This window comes from Trachemys scripta, chromosome 5, assembly GCF_013100865.1.
Source record: "Trachemys scripta elegans isolate TJP31775 chromosome 5, CAS_Tse_1.0, whole genome shotgun sequence".
NCBI classification, from domain to species: domain Eukaryota; kingdom Metazoa; phylum Chordata; order Testudines; family Emydidae; genus Trachemys; species Trachemys scripta.
The window spans coordinates 83,297,049-83,322,214 of record NC_048302.1 but is presented as its reverse complement, the minus strand read 5'-3'; the positions used below and the strand labels follow the sequence as shown (position 1 = coordinate 83,322,214).

The 25,166-nt window shown below is 40.5% G+C and overlaps 1 protein-coding gene across 4 annotated transcripts in view; it reads right to left on the bottom strand.

Moving 5' to 3' along the window:
- MTUS1 (microtubule associated scaffold protein 1) overlaps positions 1–23,688 on the bottom strand; it is a 215,152-nt gene extending 191,464 nt beyond the window's left edge. For 2 of the 4 annotated variants that reach the window (XM_034772661.1, XM_034772666.1), the window contains exon 1: positions 23,554–23,688. The gene's annotated coding sequence lies outside the window, so the exon portion shown is untranslated. Of the gene's footprint in view, positions 1–22,705; positions 22,815–22,907; positions 23,018–23,553 lie in introns of those variants that run through there. The other 2 variants (XM_034772663.1, XM_034772662.1) reach the window with 2 other exon arrangements.
- Between the last annotated feature and the right edge of the window lie 1,478 nt (positions 23,689–25,166).

The window sequence follows — 25,166 nt, the reverse complement described above, 5'->3', positions numbered from 1 at the left end:
GGGCAGGGGCTCGCTCACTTATACAGTGCGTAGCCCTGGGGATGTCTCTCTCAGTTGGGTGCTACTATAATACAACTGTATTAAATGATAGCAATATTGTTTTGCAATTTATCCCTTGGTTCCATAGTTTACCACATGGATAAATCAAATAATGGAGTGGTAAAGACCTTCAATTGCCAACAATGGAAAAAGAATACACGATCACTAGAGAGATTTATTAGCATTCAGAAAACGAAGGGTAAAATTGCTAACTCAAATAAATTTCTCAACTCCCATGTGCTTCGTTGTCTGACACACACAAGCCTATAACGGTGTAAAAAATACTAGTTTGCAATTTACTACCTCAACTATTTAGAAAATCTGTCCAAATTTAAATGCTTCTTCCTTTGGGATTTCCAGGATTTAATGTGAAATCTTAGTTTTAGAGAAACTAATATCCAAACTAAAGAATCCCACCTCAGCCCCCCCATTCTCTCTCTCTACCCCATCCCCCATTTGGGGGGAGGGATAGCTCAGTTGTTTGAGCATTGGCCTGCTAAACCCAGGGTTGTGAGTTCAATCCTTGAGGGGGCCACTTAGGGATCTGGGGTAAAAATCTGTCTGGGGATTGGTCCTGCTTTGAGCAGGGGGTTGGACTAGATGACTTCCTGAGGTCCCTTTCAACCCTGACATTCTATGAGTGAGTCTATTATCATTGAGTTTCCTTGTTGTCTTACATTCTGGCTGATCAAGTTCTCAAGCAATCACTAGGCAACAGGGAAAGCTAATTTAGTCTAAGTCCTTCCCATCCTCCTATTGGACACTGATAGTCTAACTAGTTGCTCACTTTGTCATATTGAACTCTTGTCTTTTTTACTGTAAATAAGCTATGGAACTTGAAGTGCTACAGATGAATGTCTATGTGCAAGTATCTTTTCTTAAAATCATGAGATGCTTGGCAAAAATCTACCCTTCGATGCATTGTTGGCAAACTAGTCTATGATGCACTGTTGGCAAAGAGTTCAAGGAACATTCTTTAGTTTGAAAAAGTCACTAAGCTGAGCCCTATTATTGCTGCATGGCTGAGTTGATCTTTAGAAACAGAAAACTTGTGAGAGGACTTCCTATGCAGTTTGGCATTTGAATTTTTCCTACTTTAGTAGCGGCTTCTGTGCTACTGAGCAGAGCTTTTGGCAAATACCTGAATCTGATGACAACTTCTCCTTTTAAAAACCCAGTGTTCTGATAACTCTGGCAAGTAACTTATAGGGTTTTGTCTCTTTCATGTGGGAGGAATTATGATGTGTTCTGAAAGTCATGAGCAGTTTTCCAAGCTTAAAAACGTAGATCTTAAAGCTGATTGTGCTATAAATATGAACTGAGGTGTACATCTCTTACTGTTTGTCTTGTGTGGTTGGAAGAGAATATACTTCCATTTCTTGAATTATGTGCCTGAATGCAACACAAGGTTAATATTTCAGGAACTGATGATGGCACCATATTGATTATTGTAGTTCTCTCAAGAGAGGAAACTTACAAACTTATATGTATGACTGTCACTTAACGCTACAGTGCATTTAAAACCCTGGAAAACATTATGATATGAAGCAAACTGTTAAAACTAAGTATTAGTGGCTTTTGTTAATAAAAACATGCCACACTAGGAAAACAACTAAGGAAATTGGAACTGATCTACCATATGTTGGCTGATGCATTGTATCCTGTGAAGCTGGCTGATGTGATGGCAAAAGTTAATGTGATATGCTCCCCTTTTTTAAGATGTGGGAGAACTACTGAACTGCTGCTTTTTAAAATGGAGTGAGAAATTCTGACCATCTTTTTTCAGACAAAAAACACAGATCCTGTGATACCATTTTGCTGAATTGCTTCAGTGGAAAAGAAAAAAAACTAAAAATTCCCAAGTGTTTTGATTCAAAATGATTTTTCATTTCAAAAACTTTCCTTTAATTGTTTAAACAGGTCTAAAAAACCCAATATTTTGTTTCAGGTCAAACTAAGTGTTTTAATGTATTAAAAAAGTTAAGTACTATAAGCAGCAAGTCTGTCTCTGCCTCACAAAGGAACTAAGAAAGGAGGTTTCATAAAACTCGTTTTGAGGCTTAACTCTATTAGATTCTTTAACCATATTGTAAAGCGCTCTAGAAAAACACATTATGTACGTATAGATTGGTAAGTAAGAATATATGTATTACTAAAGCTCTTTACAGCTCTTTTTAGAAATTCCTTCCGTTTACCAATAGGGATCATTCTGCTCAGCTCACGAGCCCCAAGTTTCACCTGTGTCTTCTGGAAGTTTTTTTAGTCTCACTCCTAGTATCTAATAAATAACTGGAAATCCTTACGTTCCTGATGCCAAAAGTAGACAGCTTCTGTAATACAAAAAGACGTCACATTCACCTACTTTCCTCCCTCAAGCTTGCAATCTCAGCTCCTCAGTTAGTCCAACCCAGAAATAGTATTGATGCTGACATCTCTGCTAATAAACCTTTAGGCATCAAGAAGCCTCAAGGGGTCAGCAACTAGACTCTATTGCACACTATTAGAAAAATGTGATCCCTCCTCAGAGAATCATGCTATAGTAAGAAACAGACTTATCTTGTACTGGAAAAAGCTTTCACACTAAGTATGTATACACACAAGAGAAGCACCAAGAAAAGGATAGGTATTTGGAAGCTGATCACTCTCTAGCCATCAAGCCAGAATCTTTAACCAGGGTCTTTGACTATTAACTGACCCTGAACAAGTAGTTTACAAATATAGTACATTAACTTTTTATTGTAACTAATATATATTTATATAATAAATAAATAAATTAATTAAATAAAAAGGTTTTAAGAGAAGCCTTAGAGGCCAGTCTGCTGCTACAAAAGCTCAGGCCTCCACATTTCTGTGCTTGATCAGAAAGGAACGGGAATAAACCCTGGATAGCAGTGTGCTAAGCAAAGCCAGTCCAACACATGGAGTGTTAAAACTCCAATATGTCACCATATGAAGGAAGTGGGGGAAGGGAAATTGATGCTTTGGCAGACGCTTTCTGAGCATATGACATACAACCCAAGTAGTTATAGAGGCTGCAGATCTTTCAGGCTGTGCCAAGAGCACCAGGCACTTTTGCATCACTATCAGGGAGGTCTCTCTCACCGTTGCATTAGACAGCATTCAAACTAGAATACCTATGAATGATAGGAATCATCTGCTGCCTGTCTTCATATTATTCTCCTTCACTGAGGCCAAAAGGCAAGGAGAGATAGAAGGAAGCTAAATAATAAGGTACGTCCATCTGCAGCAGGGACTAAGATTATTCATTTTGTCCAATGTGTTGATAGCGGTGTGTTTATCCTCATATCCACAGATTCACATTGTGGTATGTTAGCAAGTACCATTGCTGCCTCCAAGACTGACCCAGTGCATGTTCAACATAGTCAATAGTTTGACAACCCCCATGATTAGGTGTATTCTTCCCATGCTTGCAGCTTTTGGGGTACTACTTAACTTCAGTATTGGAACCTGTGGGTGATCCCAGCAGTATTTGACTCTTCTGCATCCTCACAGGAAGGATCTGGTAGGTCAGGACATCGACTCTCCAACAGTCTTCCGGATGCATTAATGAAGCTATTTCTCAACGCAAGCACTTGCCCCATATCATGGTGTAGTGAGTTGGAAGGGTCCTTTGTTAGTATACACCCCACTATGATTAAGCATCATGTGGTTTTGTATCCAGGAAATACCGACCAAGTGTATAGGAGTCAATACCGAAACCATCGCCTCTGTGCAAAGTGTAGTCTTCTTACTGATATCATGTCCTTCCATCACATCATCTCCTCCCCTATGTGTTTCATCCACCTTTTTTATCATGTGGAAAGACTGAATTGTGTACTCTTGGGCTGGTTCTGCATTACTTGTTTGCCTACTTAGCACAATAGAGCCTTGAACAAGGTTAGGGCTACTTTTATTTGATATTCCCCCAAAGTGTTTGAAACCAGCGACACATTGCAGCACTGTACTGGGTTTTCTATACCCAGTAAAACTTAGGAGAACCCAAAAGACTAAAAATTAAGTGCAATTGAATAGCATGTTTTCATTATCCAAATTAAGATTAGGAATTAACGAAAAGTGAGCAAGATTAAATTAAAGTGTAAATTAATTTTTAGATTAAAATAGAATTCCTTAAATAGAATTTTTAACCTGATCCTATCCCTTTAAAATTTAAGTCTTATAAATGAAACCTGTCAATTGAGGCATTTGGTGGTGTTGCCCTGTGGCACACAGAGTAATCCTCCTACTGCTAGCCAGTAAAGCACCCAACATCAGGCTTGATATCTCTGTATAATTTAATAGTTTGATATGGATTTTAACCCCAGCCCCAAACATTACAACTGGAAAACACAGGCCCAACTTATACGGGATCACTTTCACTTTGTTTGAATATAGGTCCTGAACATAAGCCAACTAAAGAACACATCTATTTTTAAAAATAGCTTAGCTACAGGAATAGTCTGATACCTAATGTTCCCAATGTTTGTTGACAAGGGGTTTGAGGGTTAAAATACAGGAAGACAAAACACCACCAACTTGATATTTTGACTTTTAGTGTCAAATATATCAGACCTTTCCACTCAGTCTCCAAGTTGTTACCAGTCCAAATTCTAAGGGTAGTTTTTGGAATATCTTGGGGTCAAGTCACTTGAAGTACACTGCTGTAGAAGTCTCAGCCATTAAGTGATTCAACAATTTTAATTACTCTAGAAAACATCTAGACTTGATCTATGGAAGCTGGAATTTAAAAAAAATCCCACCGACATCCTAGTTTTCACATAGGTCAGATTTATTTTGGCATTGGATGGACATGCCTCTTTCCAATTAGCACCAACAGCTGCACTCTAACACTAATGGACAATTTCTTTGATTCTGTGCTTTTTGCAATTGCTTTTAGCATTTGGATTACAAGAAAATGGTTTTAAAATTCAGTATCTGTTGAAAAATCATTGGGCACTAACAGCTGACTAGCTCAGAACACCTAGCTGTAACAGCATGCATTGACCATGTACTGCTTATGTTAACATACCTACAAAATGTAGGTTCTTCTCTTTACCTACACTGAGTGAGTTTTTATTGCAACTGAGGACACTGGAGCAAACAAAAAACCTCCACATGTAAATTGCCCATATATCAGCATCTCATATACAGCATGGCACCTTCAAGCTACTAGAATAACCACTACCTGTGGATAGAATCTCTCTAGTCTGTTTGTGACGATAAAGATTAACCTCATCAGTACAGTTTTCTTTAGGCATATGTAGATTGAAAGTGTTCTAAAATATTTTAAACTTGCTTTAGAGAAATCAGTTAATGCTGGGACTAAATTGCACAGAATTGTTCATAGGAAAATATTTCTAGTAAAATAGAAATGAAGTGTTTGCATTAGTTTCTTCAAAGTACACTTCAATTGGGGTGATCTTTATGTTTTTACTTGTCTTAGGCTTTTGACCTGGTGCCCATCACCACTTTACCCTGAACGAAATGTCAGATTCATTTTTTTGAGAGAAGCTACTACTATGATTTAGAGTCTGACTTCATTTATATTAGAAGCCCCAGAAATAACCAAACCAGAGCAAAATCTACATTTTCCCTATCTTTATATTTTTGGTTGGAGCAGAGGAGAAAGAGAAATATGTTTATATTCCTTTAAAAACAACAGTAACTGTCAGACTAGTATTCACAAGATAGTGTAAGCTGTGCCAAAAAATACTTTCATACGAGTGTCTTAGACACTATTTTCTAGGGCATATAAAGTGATACAGTAAATGATGCGTTAATTCAGTGCTGGCCATTTGCAATATTTTTCCATTCTTTGGCTGAACTAGGCATGAGTTCAAGAGATTAATTTTGTTTAACAGCAATCCAGAAGCTTATCTAGTTGCTGATCATTAAATACAGACACCATACAGTTTAATCAGTGTTAACTAACAAGAGTTCATATCCTGGAATGTTTAAGTACATGATTATTGAAGAAATTTGTAGTTACAGAATTTAGACATTACTTGACTGTATTTTAGGGTTTTTTTTTTTTTTTTTTTTTTTTAAACACATACACATACACACACACACACACACACACACACACAGAGTTTCAGGATTAACTTCCATATCCACAGAAGTGCTCAGGAAACACTGCAAGTCACAAAGCAGGATGAGGAAAAAAAAGAGTTGGGTCCCTTTTAAGGGGCAGTGGTACGCATGCAGTGCTGGTCTTTACATGAGTAGGCGGAGCGCCTGGTCCATCTGAGGTAATAATGAAAAGGCTGATTGGATGTACACTCCCATTGTTAAAGCTTCTATCCCTTTCCCAGTGACAGGAGCTAGCAGACACTGTCTAATTGGCAGGAACACACAAATCCTGGGAGAGTTCAAGTTCATGGAAAGGATTGTTTTACATTTCTGAAACCCTTACTATACTCCATGCTCACACTAATTATAGCATTTAATTGCATTGTCATGTGCAGAATATAGCATGTTTATTTACAGATTTACACACGTGCCCCCTTTATGTTACCTTGCTGCACAAGTCCACTGAGATGATGCGTTATATGTTCATACTAAGTTACTAACCTTAGAGGAAAGGGAAATAGTTTACTGAAAATTCTGAACAGGAGTCCAGACCAAAGTACTTTTTTCCTGCAATCCTAATCCAGTAACCATGTATTCAGAGCTTTTGGTCACTAGTTTGACAAGTTCTATGTACAGAATCGTGCGCAGTCTGAACCACTACTTTTAGTATTTTCCTAATAATGAATAAAGCAGACAAGGCCTATGTAATTGGCTCATTTCCTGACTTAATATTTCATTTATGAAAAGAAACCCACATACTCTCAACTACTGAAAGTGAAAAAGTTGTGCAGGGCAAGTTACTTTTCCCCTGTAACATTTTTAACCCATGATTTTAACATGATTACCCATTCAGGCTGGGTTGCTTTAAAATGGCAACTGAGGATTTAGCCTTTAGATTTCATTAAAGCAGTTGGCTACACTTTAATATGGCAAAGTTAGAACCAATTTTACATTTGGTCACTTGCAGCCAAAGTAAAACCACATTAAAAAGTAACATTGCAACTGATTTTTTATTCCTGCCCTCTTTTTCTGAAGAATGAAGATACATACTGCTTCACTACAGGAAGTTGGCATTCACTTGTTCTGCTTATTTATAAATGAAATGTACCTAATAGTAGCAGCTTTACTTTGAAATGAATCTATCTGGAACAAGCCCTAAATAGAATTTAGGCTAGTACTATGGAATGACCTCCACAGAAACAGACAGACTTCTCACCAATGATACACATGCTATGAGAGTTTATGGAACAAAAAAGCCTGATTCTGATTCCACTGCAGTCAATGGCAGAACTATTATTCACTGGGAGACCTTAAGTCATTAGTAACGTATGAAGGCTTGCTTCCCTACCTACCTAGGAGTTGAAAATATTCCATTTTAAAAAAAGGATGTTACTATGTTCGGGGCGGGGCGGGGGGTGTTTAAAACATTCAAACTAAAAAACAATGTTCTGTATCAGTTTGGGGCCTGCCCACTTGACAAGTCTCAGATGATGAGGCAAGCTTTTTTGTTGATATTTCTTGTTAGTGTTACTAATCAAAAGATCTTAGCTCAGTTCATTGAATTAAATTGTTCTCAGTCAAGTAGCTGGGGAGCATATGAATTAAAATGCACGCATAAGTTTGCATGGACAGACACAGAAGGTACACTTGTATAAATCCATATTCCCCTAATGCATGTCAGTATACATTAAGGTTTATGCAAGAATGCTACTGCACAAAGCCTTGAAGTAATATTCCATTTAACTGCTCTATTAGGAAAATGAATTGAGGCATACAGCATGGTATGAACTATGGAATCTATTGAAATTATAAGAATCATGAGTAACCTTGAAACTAGAACATATAGAAGAGGGATTAATGTGTTCTAATTATACAGCCTTTATGGATAATCCTTGATTTTTACTCTATCATAAACCCATGCTCAGCACATGTAACACTTTGCTTTAAAATGTTAATCAGAATATCTCCACCACACAGTTTTATCCTCATTACAAAAGCCATGTCACCTGTCTGTGGGGAATCACTCAAAGATCAAGTATTTGTAATTCTTCTTTTTTGTCCCATCAGACATTTTTTTTCCTCCTTAATTCTTTGTTATAATCTATCACCCAGTCCAATTGAGTCCAGTATATACACACATTCAACCCTCAATTAGTTGGAGTTCTTTATGGGAAGCATTTAGAGGACTCACTTCCAGGACCAGCTCCAGTCACCAACTTAACAAGCAGGTGCTTGGGGCAGCCAAGGGAGAGAGGCGGCACCTGCGGCAATTCCGGGGCGGCAGGTCCCTCAGTCCCTCTAGGAGCAAAGGACCTGCCGCTGCCGATCGCGGCTTCCCCTCCACCCCCCCCACACCCCCAATTGCCGCCGGTGGTCGCGATTGTGGCTTTTTTTTTTTTTTGGCTTGGGGCAGCAGAAATGCTGGAGCCGGTCCTGCTCACTTCCACTACAAGACATATGCTCATGAAATATCAAGTAGTACATACAGGTCACAGAAAAGTTCAGTTAACTCTGCTATAATTGAGAAATTTAGTATTATAAAGTTGTAAAAGCAAAGATCACTTATGGCTCATGTATTAAGACATGATGGATTAATTCTAAACATTACTTCAGACAGAACACCAAGGAAACCCAAACCCACATGCATATTTCAAAAGGAAAAGAGGTCTACAAAGTTAAGGCCCACTCCGCCCATGTTAACTGTTCAATCCTATTGTGTGAAGCCCATAGTCTTATAATGAAGGTGTAGACCAGTAATAAAAAGTATGTCTGTTTTTATATTCTACACTGCCAATCCAAATATTAGATACACATTTTTCCCCCAGAGTCCTGCCCCAGTGGTTAGAGCAGCTTTGCCCTTCCCACATAGCTACACCTTGTTTTAGTTCTGCTCCAGTGTCTTCAGTCAGCAGTTTCTCAACTATTATATTGTCAGTCCCTGAATAAGGATGTTTTTCTTAACTGACCACAGTGCTTAACATTGCAAGTCATCTATTCTGAAAAAGATTTCTTGGACTGCGAGTGACCCAAATGCTAAGATACTTTAAAATGAGCAGGAACTGTACAAATCAGTTTAATATAAATCCTGGTGATAGTAAGTTCAGGGCTGTTGAAGGTCAAACTATATGACAAGGAAAAAATTGGTGTATATATTATTATTCTTAAGTTGCACGGAAATCCCTGTTAACATTATCTATCACTGACATTATACATCTGCCTGGACTGTTTTAAAAAGAAAAGTAACCTATCTTCAATTTATTCATTTAACTCTCCCCAAAGTGACATCAATGGAAATCTCACAAATAGCACAATACTTCGAGACCCTTAAAGAAATTTGTCTTAAATTTATGATAAAGATTCATAGCCCTGGAATACAAGCAACGTATTGTGTCTGCTGACACAGTTGTCTCCAAAAAGGAATTAACTGCACCATTTTCTTCACATCTTCCCTTAAAGAACCAGCTCCTAAACAAATATTCACAATTCATAAATTTGCCATAAGCTATCTTTGCTTATAAGACATGGCTTCATAAAAGATTATTGAAAAAAAGCTACTGATAATGGAGATTGAAGCTAGTTTGATGTTTGGGCTGTTCATAGTTGGTCACCCAACTATTTTCTATTGTAGAAGAAATAGAGGATTTAACTTTTGACCATTGTGATTGGTTCAGATTTAACATTTACAATTTAATTTCCACCAAACATAGACATATCAAAACTACTATAGTATTTTGGTAAAATAACAGAAGTTTACAGAAGCTTAGATGCCAAAATACACACCAGCTTTATAACTGCATATTGTAATTATTTTAAGAAAATATACCCTTCTACTAGTCTGAGTCATGTCCAATTTTATATTTAAATGGTAACTAAAGAATGCTCCCTTCTGTACATGCAGTAAAAATTAACCTGGATGAATAAAACTCCAAAGCCTGCCAGTACAGTTGCTACAAAGAGGTCTATTAACTATGATTGAGTATGCGGTCTCCTCATCCCAGCATTCCAAATGACTATTTTCCTTATAATTATCGATATGTATGCCTATGAAGGTCCACTTCAATTTCTGTCTGCCTCACCAACCAGGCACCCACCTAGTTCTACTCTTAAAGTCACTTTTCTCACTCCTCCTTTTTCCCTTGGGAAGTTTAGCATCCCCCCTCCAACTAAGAGCAACTTTTTTAAGGAAGTTTGATTTAATGTCTTCCATATTAAGATGATGGGAAGGTCAGAAAGGGAAGCAGCTGTGTTAGTTGGGGGCATATCAGACATTCTGAGGACAGCAGTCAGACTGCAGAGATTTATATGATGGGTTATTAATTTACAGACTGTACTGTCATTGTGCAAACCTGAACATCTGAGTACAGGGAAATGCATAACTGAGAAGAAAGTAATTAGTTATGGGTCAACAACTGTACAGCAGCCCTGCACACTGACTGGATGATAAATTCTGTTGAAATTAACCCCTTTAAAATCAAGAACCTATCCATTATTTAAGCTCTAGATGTTTTTGTCCTAAAGTATATACATGATATCAAAAATTACAATCCAGAATATGTGCAAACTCCTATACAATACCACTTGTTCATAATCCCATACTGGTCCTCCCCCCAATCATTCAAGTAGCTCCTTCCCCACAAAAAGAGATGTTTTACAGAGTACCCAGAGATTAAGACATGGATTGGCAGACCAAGAGCAAGTTCATAAAAAGTGCCCTGCCGTCACCTTCCTTCCTTCTAAAGCTATGTGACTGTAAACTCAAGTATCCCTGTTGATTGCAACTGCTAAAAAGTCACACAGCTAGAAGAGCTGGTAATTCAGCTAAATCAGCCTTAAAACCAAAGTTAATTCCACCCAAAAACTGATAGTTAATGCAAACTGGAGACTGGTATCACACACTCTGTACATGAAACAGCTGGCATTTTCATTCCAAATCTTCAACTTCCTTGTGACCTCAAGGCATAGCCCCCATGCAGAACACATTACAGTTGACTCTTGAGACAGAGGTATGAATAACTAACAAGACCCACACCTGGAGCAGAGGCTGTACTTGCCCGTACATATTGAAAAATTCCTCTTGGCCACAGCTGTACCAGAATGTACACCCTCAGTTTAGATAAACAAATGTACTCCCCTCAGTCAGGGGTGTGGATGTCTTTGGAAATCTTCAGGTTGCTTCCCCCAATCTGTGTGTGGCTCTTCAACCTTGATAGCTTCCTGTCAGCTCCCCACACTTATTCAAACATTGGCTAATTGATTACGCTTCTCCAGCCAATTCAGGTAACATATGGACAGAGCAGGTGTCAGCATACCAAAGATATTACCAGCCCATGTCCAGTCACTGGCCATCCCAATACCCTCACATACAAAAAGAGGAGGAGATAAGATGAAAGCTTGCAGTACTTCTCCATGAGGTGTTCTCAGTATGAGAGCAAACACTAAAAGCTATTCCTTGCAACCTCACAAAAGAGCAGAGCCATTCAAAAAGATTACCTTCTTCAACTAGACATGTATGTGCCAGTCAGTAGTAGTGAAAGCAGCTGGCAAATCCAAAAGGTTGAATATAGATCTTGTAAGGGGATCACTGAACACCACAGTTATTTCATACACCCTCCCAACAGCTTCCTGACTTCCCTTCAAGTAGTCTCCTGCTTGCTTCTTTTTACAGCTTCTTTGTTAGCACAAAAGTTGCATCTGAAAGGCCTCATCCCACCTTCCTTGTTGGTGAAATCACTATTAAGGTTGGATCAAGCATGGCAGGGGGATCTGGCTCTTGGAGGCGGGGAGGAGAGGAAGGGGAAGAGAGAAGAATCCTAAGTAAAATAAATAATTAGCCAGGCTGAGTCAGGTTGTTCTGTTGTTGGCAGTCTCAGCTACTAGTCTCAAGAGAGACATCCAAAGGGCCTCAAAGCATTTCACCCCATCCCATCTGAAATGTAATGGTTTCAACTGTAGCCACTACACCACTGTAAATACAGAACAAAAAATGAATGATAATGTAACAGCACCTATAATGTAGGCTTTGCTAATTATATGGGAATCCTTTAATGGGCTCACCCATTCATAATTATATAGTTCAGATAGTAATACCTTAGAGTTTTTTTGACTTGGGTTGCTTTATGTTACAACCTTTATAATGCTATTGTATGGTTTATAAAGTCCACATGATTTTCTTTTCTTGTAAAACCATTTATCGAGCCATACTGCTGTACATGTTGACATACTTCTAAGTCTAAGGGGACATTATACAGCTAGTGTTCTTTTAGAACAGGGGTTCTCAAACTGGTGGTCATGACTCCTCAGGGGGTTACAAGGTTATTATGTGGGGGGGGTCATGAGTTGTCAGCTTCCACCCCTAAACCCTGCTTCACCTCCAGCATTTATAATAGTGTTAAATATAAAAAATGTGGTTTTAATTTATAATGGGGGGTGGGGGGGACACTGTGACCCCTTTCACACAGTAAGCCCCAATACAAAAGTTTGAGAATCATTGTTTTAGAATAAGCTATTTGAGTCTGTATGAAGTGACCGTGCAAAAACCAATCTTTACAATTTGTTGATGGCCGTTGGCACCATAGTCACAAGATTGCAGTAACTTGAAAATGAGTTAATGTTTAAAAAACATCAAGTAGCAATAAGTCAATGAACTCAGAGAGAACTAGAAAAATTAAATTACACTAGAATGGCAAGAACTGAGCCACTGGAGTATCAATACAGTCAAATCCCTTAATGGTGTTAGGAAAGCAGTCAATACTACACGGACTGAGCTTGCGTTTCCTTAAGTGCACTGAGTCAACAGCAACCATAGCTGAAATAAAGATGGTCACCCAACATCAAATATTCTCTCTCTAGCTAAAGGAGAAATTAAAGTAACTACTCATCCCAGAGCAAGAAGAATAAAACAGTGAAAAAATGTGCCAAAGCAATGGCTAATATTGGGGGGCAAGGGTTGTACTGTAGGGAGAAGAGAAGGTTCTTTTAGCAATAGAAAGTATACCAGTATTTAAGCTATTTTAAATCTTTGGGCAACTTTTTGGAACTAGAAAAGCCATAGAAAGATGGACAAACTGACTGCTACAATCATAATTAGTGCTATTGGTCACTGATGCTGGTACCTGATTAGATTTTGTTCTGGTTTTTAAAGTTAAGTAGTAAAAAAAGTTTGTTGGGGGGTGGGGGGAGGGGAAATCTGTGTTTAGGTACAAAAGTATACATTTACCCAAATAGTGCTTCCACATAAGTGATCAGAAAGTGTCTGAAGTGGAAAAACTAAATTGAACACCTACAACCCAACTGAACCATGAATCCAGTTTCATGGACATGTTCAAACAATTTTTTCATTCCCCCAGTTCAAGTAAACTAAGGGCTGTTCAAAAAAGAGATGTTGTAGTATCATTCCCACTCTTTTGGCTCAGATTTTTTTGAAAGACAAATCTTGCTAGAACCACCCAGTTACACTAAAAATGGATTGATTCCTGTCAGCTGGACACTCATTTCCATGAGAAGAAATTTTGAGCGGAGAATTAAGATGATGATCCTAGACTTACAGCCATTTAGATTATTTAATAACTGATTAAGTAAGTTATCTCCTCCACTATCTCTGAAAACACTTGTGCCCTAAGCATTAACTTTCAACAGAAGATCTACTCAAAGTGAAACACCAGGCTATCCCTGGTACTTATTCCTATGATAACCTCATATTTTCCTGATATATGTTCATGAACAGTGAAGAAGTTATTTCAAATAAGCTTTGAGAGCTCTGCATCAAATCTTACGAAGTTCTGAAGACTCTGGAGTACAGCAGTTTATTTAGCTAGCATTGACTTTCAGCATCTAGCAAACTTAGCTATTAGAAATTCTACCAAAGGTCTTAAACTGGCAACTTTCTTGCTGTTTAATTTACCTTTTTGTTTGCATCAAAACAAAGATCTTAAGGGTAGGAAGTGGTAAAAACAGTTTTCCTGTTCTGTGTGTCAGGCATTAGATTTATGACATTTTGAATCTTATAGATTTAAAGGGGTTGAACAATTGCCATAACAGTTTACTATAGATGATTTCAAACTAACATGACAACTGAGCTGCAAAGCTACTTCTACAGTTGCAGTGTAGTGTTCTAAATGTGCCCTTGATATGTAATTTTGCCCAATAAAGATGTAATTACATTAAGGAAATCTTAATTGGTGCTGCATATTAAGTTTGATACAGAAAAACTGTGAAAAGTCAAGTTACTTTGGTACCAGAATTTCAGAAGAACTAGATGAATTTCTCTGTTGTGAGACATATGGCAAACAACTTCCCTAGACAGTTTTGTTTAATTACTGCTGACTTTTTGCATTATACTCTTTTAGTTAAGGTAATTTTGAGATGCTTCACCTTTCACCACACGTTGAGGTAACTCCATTTATAGTGTTCCATATACAGTATTGCTTTGTGCAATGTTCTGTAGGTTCTTCTACTACTTAAAACTTGAATATGAACTTAAAGCTTGACCTTTTCCAAGGTACTTTAAGACTAGATCATTGCACCTCCAGTGAACACAGTTAGCTGTATTTGTTGATAGATCAAAAGAGTTCCTTTGTGCCATAAACCTGGCAATTCCAGTAACTTTTCAAGTGATTTTTTAAGCCTGTAGAGTTAAGTTGAACTTGCAGAGTTCTTGGCCTTACAGTTACCATAATGACCATGATTAAGGCCCTACTTAATTTGTGATACTGCAGAAATTGCGGATCCCACAATACTAGGCTTCCACAGCAATTTTGATTTTAATTAGCTTACTTTGCGCAGCCCACAATTTTGCATACATTTTGAGGTTTGCAACACACATTCCCTCCCCTTTGGTACAGTACAACCCCATTTATCCGAGCAGATAGTGGCTCGGGCTCCTGCTGTCTGGGTATGATGGGGCTTCCACTGTGAGCCCTGGGCATTAATGAGTGTAATAGAGTTGCAGCAAAATGTCTGGTAACCATAAACTATTGGCACGCATAACATAATACTTCAGTGTTTATATTGTTCCAGCAAATTTTTCTTAAACAAATAGGTTCTCTCTGGCTTTTCCAAATTACCACAATTAATAAAGGTCCATTACTACTTTTCTGGGATTTTCCATGTCTTCTCCGCAACTCAGCCATAATTATTTGACAGTCATCCCATAATTCAAGTAGGGCCTTAACCATGATATATTATAGAAGGAAGTGAACATTAGGGACTTATGAGACCGTCTGCTTAATCACATGGCATTTGGAGTCTGCTCACACTATGAAACTTGCATCCTCATCACCCACCCAAAAGAGGAACGTGCTATGCTTTCAGTTCTATAGTTGCTGTTATCCATTATTTACTGGATGGCTAGGTTACATTCCATAGTCTTCAGTTCCAACTTTTACAGTAAGTATTTTCATAATGCTTAGATCAAACAGCTACTGTGCATTCAACTCTGGTTATTTTTATCATGAGTCTCTCAGTACTTTGTTTCTGAAGACCCCTGCCCTTGTAGTCATGTGACTACATGAAAATCTCTGCTTTTATAAAAATGTTTCTAGCCCTCACGGTTGCAGAGAAAAGCTTGAAACCATGTACCCTAAAGTTCAGAAGGCAATTAAAAGCCTAGGATTTTTTCTTCACTCATGAATTTGGGGGCCCTGACTTAACATAACACTTTGGGTTGGAAATACTACAGGTCTATGCTTACGGCTGAAATCGGTACCTCAAAAGTGAGGAGGCAGATTTGTTCTTTTGACCTGTAATCTAAGTGGAATGAAGGAAAAAAAGTAAAGCTGTGCATTCAAGAATAATGTGAGCCATTTATTGGTATGGAAAGAACATTTCTTTATAAGGTACCATCATATACTCAATCAAAAAATGAAGAGTAATATTCTGTTATTTAACAAAGATGCCCAGCAGCCACTATTTTGTATACCATTTTTAGTTTGAGCTCAACTTTTGTTCACTGGGTATTTACGAACTGTAGATTCTTCATGTGCTGGATAATGTGTAACTGGTGAAAGCACTGCACTGAATTGTATCTGCAGGCTTATCTCTCCATTTCATTTTCAACCAAAACCAAGAGTTTTAAAGCAACCTTAACAAGTAACTTGTAAAGAGTTGTGAAATACATTTTAAAATGAGTCAACATAAATTTAGGCTTATTAGGTATAAAATTAAGTCTCATGTTCATAATGTGAACCCCCTCCAACTCCAAAAGCTGGCAGGCTTTGTCTGGTCAAGGAGGGGGTCATAGTTCTTTTAAGTGTTCCTCCTCTTTTGGGTTGGGAAGTGACATCACTTGAGCTAGGCATTGATCAGAGGGGCTCAGGTAAGACACTGGGCCAGAGGGAGGGTATCTATGTCCTGCCATGCACACTCATGTTCCATTGGGTATCTGCTGGCCTCATTCCAGACTGTGGCAGGTAGGTTGGGAGCATCACTAGCAGAACTAAAGACAGACTTTAAGGTCACTTACTTAAGAATTGTGTTAAATAGCCAAGTTGGGATCTCTGGACACTCCAGAAATAAGTTGGCAGAGCTTTTAGGATTAATCAAGAGGGCCAGGGCAGTCAATAAGGTTGCATACATGAACTGCAGACTATTATTGGTCATCCTAATTTTGCATACAAAGTCATGGCCCCAGGATGAGCACTTTGTGCTTGGCTGTCAGCTGCTACTGCTAGGGTACTGAGACCCAATTATTTTTATAAGAGTGAGTAAAGAATTGGAAGATTTATGGATAATAAATAATAATTGGAGATACACCTATCTCAGAACTGGAAGGGACCCTGAAAGGTCATCGAGTCCAGCCCCCTGCCTTCACTAGCAGGATCAAGTACTGATTTTGCCCCAGATCCTTAAGTGGCCCCCTCAAGGACTAAACCTTAGGGTTTAGCAGGCCAATGCTCAAACCACTGAGCTATCCCTCCTGCCCTGGGAACAGTTCCTAAATCACTTTAATGGAGTTTCCTTTCAGAGAGAGGAATGGATGATATGCTAGAGGCAGACCTAAAAATTGGCTCTGATGCATCAGTGTAATTTTTTTTTTAAACCACGGCAGGTGGTGTGCTCAGAAATGGCCTGCTGACTGAATAATGCAAAAAGGGGATAATAAATTCCTGGAATTCTTTCCCATTTTAGTTGCAGTGACTATTTGGGAAAAGGAGTTTACAAACCGAAGTGTTTCTGGAGTGACAGCCCAGGAGTGATACATGTTACTGATCAACAGTCCTCTAGATCACTCAGTGTGATGATGTTTGCAAGGGCACTTGTCCTACAGCATTCAATTAATAACTTCTGGTTTACTGGCAAACTTGGGTCTGGGATTAATAATGGTATAGCCAACATTGTGTCTCAATTTCAAGTGGACAGGACAGACGCAGAAACACAAAACAGATACCACTGGCCCTTTGGAAACTTGGAGTATGACTGCTATTAGATGAGAGAGAAGGCGGGTGAGGTAATATCTTTTATTGGACCAACTTCTGTTGGCAAGAGAGACAAGCTTTCAAGCTTAAACAGTTCTTCTGCTATGGGATTAGCCAAAGATCAGTAGAACCACAAACATCTAGGGCTTATGAGGGGGGATTAGGGAGGGAATTTAATCAAAATCAGACAAGAATGGACCTTCCTACAATTTGCCCTATTCCTAAAGATCAGGTACTTCGGCATATGGCATTACTGATACACCATGGTCTGCTGCCGACCATATCTGGTCACTTACCAGGCATCATTTGTAGCAGGATAAAAGGTTACTCTATCCTTGCAGCAGGTTTAGTTAGGATGTTAGAGGAGTGGTCTTGAGATAGAAGGCCAAGAGAAAATCCCCAACAACTCATTATTCAGATTCTTAGATATCTGGTGCAAGTTCTCCACTAGATAGGCCAGTGCAGCCAAGAGGCAGCCTTGTTCAAGGCCACATTCCTGATGGCATTTTTTGGAGCATTTAGAGCCAGTGAACTAATGCCTGGGGCAGCAAGGGATACTTCAGGTAGGCCTTTGGAGTTCAGGGACTCTCAGGATGGTGAGGCAGGGATTTGCTAGTCAGGGGATTAAGGGTTTATATAGCATTGAGATCAGCTAAGAATGGGCCTGCCTTTCTTCAGGGCAATGGGAGTTACCTCAAAAGAGTACCATTTTGTGGCAATCAAGGTGGTTTAATAATGTGACAGTTCCCTGCTAATGAATTTAGGTCCCCTTTGTTCAGATTTGGTGCTGCCACTGTCCCTGTCCAACAGAAAATAGGAGCATGAGGGATGCAGACAATTGGGCATTGGCATTCAAATGGAGTATAGAATGTATGTGATGCCTCCAGTGGGCAATCAGAGTTAAATGGCATGAATGGCTAATTTTAATATCTATTCAATTTTCAGGAGCAAAGGAGTGGGTCACATGAACTGATGCATGGATCTGCAGACATGATTTGTGCACTGGGTCCACTGGTGGGCTGCTAGTTCACCTGCAAGTTCACAGGCAAGGCGATTTTGAGTTGGCATGAAAGAAGGAGCTGCTCTGGGACTAGCTGATGCCTCTCTCACTCAGACATCCAGACAGTAGCCATTGGACAGGATTCTAGTACACCTGGGAGAAGACCATTTAGAATTTTATGACAATCATCAGGGCCTTCTCCCAGGGGGCAACTGTAAACTCTGAAATGCTGCACCAGAGCAGGGTGGAGAGCTGCCAGGCCTCCACAAATTGACAAGGCCAGAAAATGTGCAAATCAGGAAGCAACTTAATTTGTACATAAATGGGGATGATTGGTAGTTACCCACGAAAAAAATATATATTTTATATCTGAGTCACTCAGGAAAGAAGAGATAGACCTGTTCAACGGGGGAGCAGATTTTTTGGCCAATGTTAGGGATGCAATTAACTATTTGGGAACCTGGGTGACAGTTGGTGGTGGCAGCCAAGTTAATAGCTGGCACCTCCTGGTGGCAGGTGTCAAGTGCAGGAACTCATTCCATAGTGGGTCTGGTTCCCTGGTAAACCAGTCTCAGAAGCAGATTTAGGTAATTCATCCCCTAATGAAGCTAGGGAATGGGGTTGAGCTCAGGCTCATAACATCTGGTTTAGCAAGAAGACAATCCCCTTCCCAAGCCTCTTAACCCTCAGACACAGGAGGGTGGTGGAATCCCAGCACCAGCAGCACTCCTTGAAGAGGTGGTTCTTCTTATAGGATACAGCTTGACAAGCCAATTTGCAGCAGTCCCATTAGCCAAGTGCAGAGCTCTCAGATCTGGTCAGAGGCAGCCATCAGTGAAGTGACAATGTCTTTGGCCACAGCTGCATGTGGGGTCCTCTTGTTAGCCCCAGGTCTGAGGCTGGCTGAATGCTGACCCTAACACATTCAAAAATCAATTCAGAAGGGCATGGCAAATCAGAGCTGGGTACATGCATGATTAGGTCAGTTTATAAGAGACTGTTTCTGCCACAGACGATTCTTCATGCCACACTGACGTAACAGAAGTCTGGGCAGGGCAAGCGGGCCCACAATGGGTGCCTCGATGACAAGAGCAAAGAGGTAGTAATGAGCAAGGAAGTAATGAGGATCTGAATGGACAAGTTATTGGCAGATAGTTCCCAGACAAATAAATGAAGTTGTGACCTAATTAAACCACATCCCTCACATTTTGTTTGTTCTTCCTATATGTTTGGTACAACGAAGACTGTAAAGCAAGACTAAGATTAATCTTCAGCTTTTTACTTTAAGAGAACACAGTTGGAGTTAAACATCTTATTAGATCTCAACAGAATCTGTGGTCAGTCAGCCACTACAATTCATCACTTGCAATAGAGGAAAAGTACATTTAGGACATACTATATTTCACAATCAAGGAAAGGCAGTAAAAGTCAGCTCATATTTGTAATCCAGACTCATTAACTGCATCCATGTGTGTCATTAACTGATTTTAAATTCTTGAGGATTTAGTCAGCAATCTCAAAGCCTTCCTGCTCACATAAATGCTAGTCTATTAACACCATGACAAGTTTTTCCCATAAGAAAGTTGGAAGCAACTACTGTATATCAATAACTCAGCTCACTAACAACATCATGCTATATAATATAGCCTAAGTGTTCACCAAGCACAGGTGTTAAACTAAGTACATTTTCTTCCTTCAATAGTATTAGTATCCTAAAAGAAAATAGATGTCAGACTAGCATAGCCAAACCCTTGATACATCGGAGAGGAAAGTACCATTGTTGCTTAAGGCAGGTAAAACTTGAATCTTGTCATTGTATACCCACTGCATATTACATGCTTGTGATAGCGTAACCCGATCTTCTTGAAAAACCTTTATGAGTGAACCCTAGAAATATTTAATCTAGTGGTACGTTATGAGCCTGTGTTGTGAAGCAAGCTATGAGGGGATTTCATCATCTTTGTCCCAATAGCACACTTTATCATGAATACTTACTAAATTAAAGCCGCTTTTTTTAACAAATATTTACAGAGCACTTTTGCTTCTTCAATTTGATAGTGAACTTGATGAATTTTTTTTTTTTTTTTAAACCCACAATCCCTGCTTGGCCTTAGAACAATGGTGTCAAATTTGAGCTCAATGCCCTTTTCAAACTTTAGCGCTCTTCTCTTTGCCAACTTTGTGTTGTATAAATAGAAACAAAGGAGGTGTAAACATTCAAAATATTTTCAAAAAATATGGCAAGAATGTTATAGCTTTTATTACTACACTAAATTGATCAAGGTGGGTGCTAGCAATTACTAGTAGTTAAAAATGTCACCATTGTTTTAACATTTTTTGAACTTCCACTTTAATTGGAGACACTCATAGTGTACTATTTTAACTACATGCTCCAAACAAATGTCAACACTGATTTTAATCCTCTAAAGAGGACTTTACTACCAAACTCTGCCAGGCGGGGGAGGGGGGGAGGAGGAGAGAAGGGAGGTGCTGTGGGATGGGAAATGCACCAATCTGCTCTGTACAGAGGGTACTGGTTTTAAAAGACAGTAACATTCTTCCTATTTGTTTGGAAGGTGTTAGTTTTATGTGGCTGGTCACAAAAACATACAAGAGAGGTATGTATTCTCAATATCTTATTTTTAATTATATGGGGAATAGGTAGTAGACAAAAGTTAGTAGACAAAGCCCTTGACTTGCTTTCAGAAAGCATAGCTGAAGTTCAACTTGAGGTCTTCAATTAAGATTTTGGTGGTATTCACTCAGTCACATGGAAGCCACAACTTTTAAAGTCTCCAAGTAGAAAGAAAGGCTTGAACTGCTAGACTCATTACAGTGAGAAAGTAGAGGAGTCCTCCAAGATCAAAGCTAAGGTCATTTATACAGTACTATGGGGGGGAGGGATAGCTCAGTGGTTTGAGCATTGGCCTGCTAAACCCAGGGTTGTGATTTCAATCCTTGAGGGGGCCACTTAGGGATCTGGGGCAAAATCAGTACTTGGTCCTGCTAGTGAAGGCAGGGGGCTGGACTCAATGACCTTTCAAGGTCCCTTCCAGTTCTAGGAGATAGGATACGATAGGGACACAAAATGGAAGTAAATCCCTGGAGCGAGGAGCAGATGATTTCTGGTTCATCGCTGCTAAATCCCTTATTCTGTCAGCACAAAGCGACTCAAAACTAAAACAAAGGACATCAATGGGAAAACAACAACAATGAAGAAAATCATCTGTCTGAGTATTTTGTTTCCTTTTACAATTAACACCCAAGATTTGTGTAAATTGATAAAAATGTATTCCCCCACATGTTAATGTGACAGCACTTTGTATATATACAGTTTCATATCTCATTATATAAAATTTTTGTCTGGGGTACTCTTCCCACAAAGAAAAAATATTTCAAAAATAGAAAAAAAATGTGGATTTAAGACCATAAAAATCAGCAAAGGGATTCGTAAGCAGGAGTAATACCTAGATTGCTTTAAACTCATTTTGAAACTGGCTAGATTTCAAGATGACAGTGTCCCATTAAAGTTGTTTTATCCAGTTCAACTAGAGCAACTCAGTTTGAAGGTCCCTTAAATGTTAACACCTGTCAAAAATGGGTTACTTTTTTTTAAAATATACCTTTATATGCATTAATCACAAGCATAACCACTCTGTGTTGCTTTATGCAATATAATCTGCATCAAAAGTAGGTTGCCTTGGGAACTACAGTCAAACCAATATCCCCATACATTTACCTCTCACAGTAATATAGAAGAATAGAAATATAGGACTGGAAAGGAGCTCAGGAGGTCATTCTGTCCATCTTCCCCCTCCCCACACACATAGGCAGGATGTAGTATACCAAGACCACAGACACTGTTTAAAATGGCAAGGACTAAAAGCAGGAGACTGCAGCTAGGAGTGCAAGAGAAAAGTCTGTCGCATGACCCAGGGCGAGAGAGGACGTCTAGCTATTGCTATCCGCAGTGGCTGCCACAAAAATAGTCACCTGACCAAGCCCTTAAGCGCAGGAATGGGAAATGCACGGATTCCATCGGGCACTGCCTCCCTTCCAGAGACGGCCCGAGTTTAGCCGCAGCGCCGTGGTAATGAAAACTAGTTATTCAAGTTCACGGCGAAGTCAAGAAGTAGTTCAGCAAAGTGACAGCCCGCTAGGTGCTTGTCAGCGACTGAGCTCCTACCTTCCCTCTCCAGCCTCAGCTACGCAGTATGGGGAAACTGACCCGATCAGCTAGGACAGGCTGCAGTCCCGGGCGCAGCAGCCAGCCCTTTGCTCCCTCTCCCCCCGCCACGCCAGGAAATCTGGCCAGCTTTTGTGCTACGTCCTTGGCAGTGACCGGGGGTGGGGGGAGAGAAAATCTACCTGCTGGGAGAATCACTTACCGCAAGCCCAGCTGCCGGAGCTCTGAGTCAGCCACCGGGGCTGCAGGTCCGGCGCGGCCAAGCACGAAACAAAAGCTGAGTAAGTTGCTGCAGCAGCCCCTTGGAGGCCATGGAGCCGCGCCGCAGGCAGCTCAAGAAATTTAACGAGAAGGGAGAACGCAGCTTGGAGGGACTAAGAGAGAAAACCAGCTCCACGCTCCCATTACTGTACCGCCTTCGCTGCTGCTGCCATTCCACTGTCCTCTGGGGGGGAGGGAGGGAAGACTCACCAGAAAAGAACATCCCCCAACCCTGACAAAGCCCCAGATCCTCGCCACCCCAACCCCCTCCCAATTCCCCTTCCCACTCCCCTGGAGTAAGAAGTTCGGCGCTCTACAGCTACAGGAGGCACAGCCAGCTGCATTGCAACGGGGGAAGAAGGGCGACTGGCAGCCCAGCCCCAAATGCCCGCGGAACACCCCGCACAAGTTGCAGCAGCCCCCATCTCCCCCTTCGCACTGGGAAGTTTCCAGCCCCCATCCTCGGCAATTCCCAGAGACACAGAGAGCCGCGCCACGGGGCGAGAGAAGAGAGCGGCCCTCTCAGAACTCCCCCCACCCCCGAGCCCTGAACAACAGCCCACCCGGCGTGGCACAGCCCTACTCACCTCCCCCCTGCAGTTGCGCTTTGCCCCGCTTTGCGCTGCACTCGGGCGCTCCCCTCGCTGGCTCCGTGCGCGCCTTTGCTCTGCCCGGGGCTCGCGGGCGCGCGTGCTCAATACCAGCCAAGCAGAGCAGCTCGTGCCTTCCCTCCCTCTTTTGCCTTGGGCACTGGCGGCACCTGTTCTGCTTTGTGACGTCAGCACACCTAAGAGCCTTCCCCCAACAGAAACGCACCTGGCCGCCAAGAAGCCCCCTCCCTTCAGTCTCCCTCTCCCGTAGGAGCGGTCTCAGCTGCCGCTTGCAAACCGCTCTCACCTGCCCGTGCAATAGACAAACAAGGATCTTGGTAATGTAAGGTTTGCCTGCATCTACCACTGAGGGAGAAAATCTGGGGTAGTGACTAGTAGAGACGGGTGGGCGCTAGGTCGGCTGGGTTTGGTCCCGATCATAGGATACAGTGCTTTGATCAGGAAATTAGGAGGGAGGATAAGACAGGGAGATACTGTGCTTGGTTTTGCCAGACTCATTGGGTGACCTTAGGCTTGTCACTTGAACTCTGTGTCTCGGTTGTCCCCACAGTTAAATGGGGGCGCTAGTAACGGGTTTCCATCTTTGCAAAGTGCTTTGAGAGGTACTGCCTGAAGGAACTAGAGAGGTACACATTTGTTTTCTTTTCATTTGATTTAAATACATGAAATCAGATGCAAATCTCAAGGAAAAGAGAGGAAGCTGTTAGAGTGGCTTAATGGGTCAATAACTAGGAGTAACAGGATGTAACTAAGAAAAGGGAATATCAGGAAAATCATCCGAACCTAGAGGCCTCTTAGGGTCCAATCCTGCACTACAGTATGACAGGTACAGGGGTCTGCCCATATGGCATTCATTGCAGGATCTGCCTTTTACACTATGAAAGTATCTGCCCAGGGTAGTGATAGACATTCCACTGTTTGAGGTATGGAGTTCTTATATCTTTGTTGTTGGAGAATCATGCATTACAAGCTTATAGCCTGGAGAGGTTTTTAAGGCTAAGAGTACCTTACAGACCTGACATTACTATCACAGGTCTTCAGCTGTTTTGAATCATGTTCTAAGTTAGATGACTAATTAGCAATGCTCTGAGTTGCAGTTTGGGTAGCTCTCACATTCAAGCTTAGCTTTGCATTTTTGTTACCTATGTCACCTTAATGGACTTGCCCCACCTTTTATATAGCTGCTGGGTGTATTAGTTAGGATTATAACCAATAACTATAAAACCTAGTTTATTTCACCTTATTTTTAGAGTATGTGTAGCTTAAAGCATAGCACATGGAGCTGAGCATTCTGAGACTTGAGTCAGTGATTTGCTGCATGACCTTGGACAAGTCACTTAGACCCAAAGCCCCAAAGGTATTTAGGCACCTAAACCCCAGACTTAGGTGTTTAAGTCCCAGGTTTGGCTCTACTGTGATCCACCAAACTCCCTCCAAATGCTGTAGGTGCCTAAACATGCTTAGTGCCTAAGTTTTCAAGGTAAAAGTTCCCTAGGCCTCTATATTTCAGGCTCTGGGCATGCATGCTGCTGCCCCACTTTAGGCATTCCTGTCTCCCACCTAAGCCCCAGAGCAATTCACAAACCAGG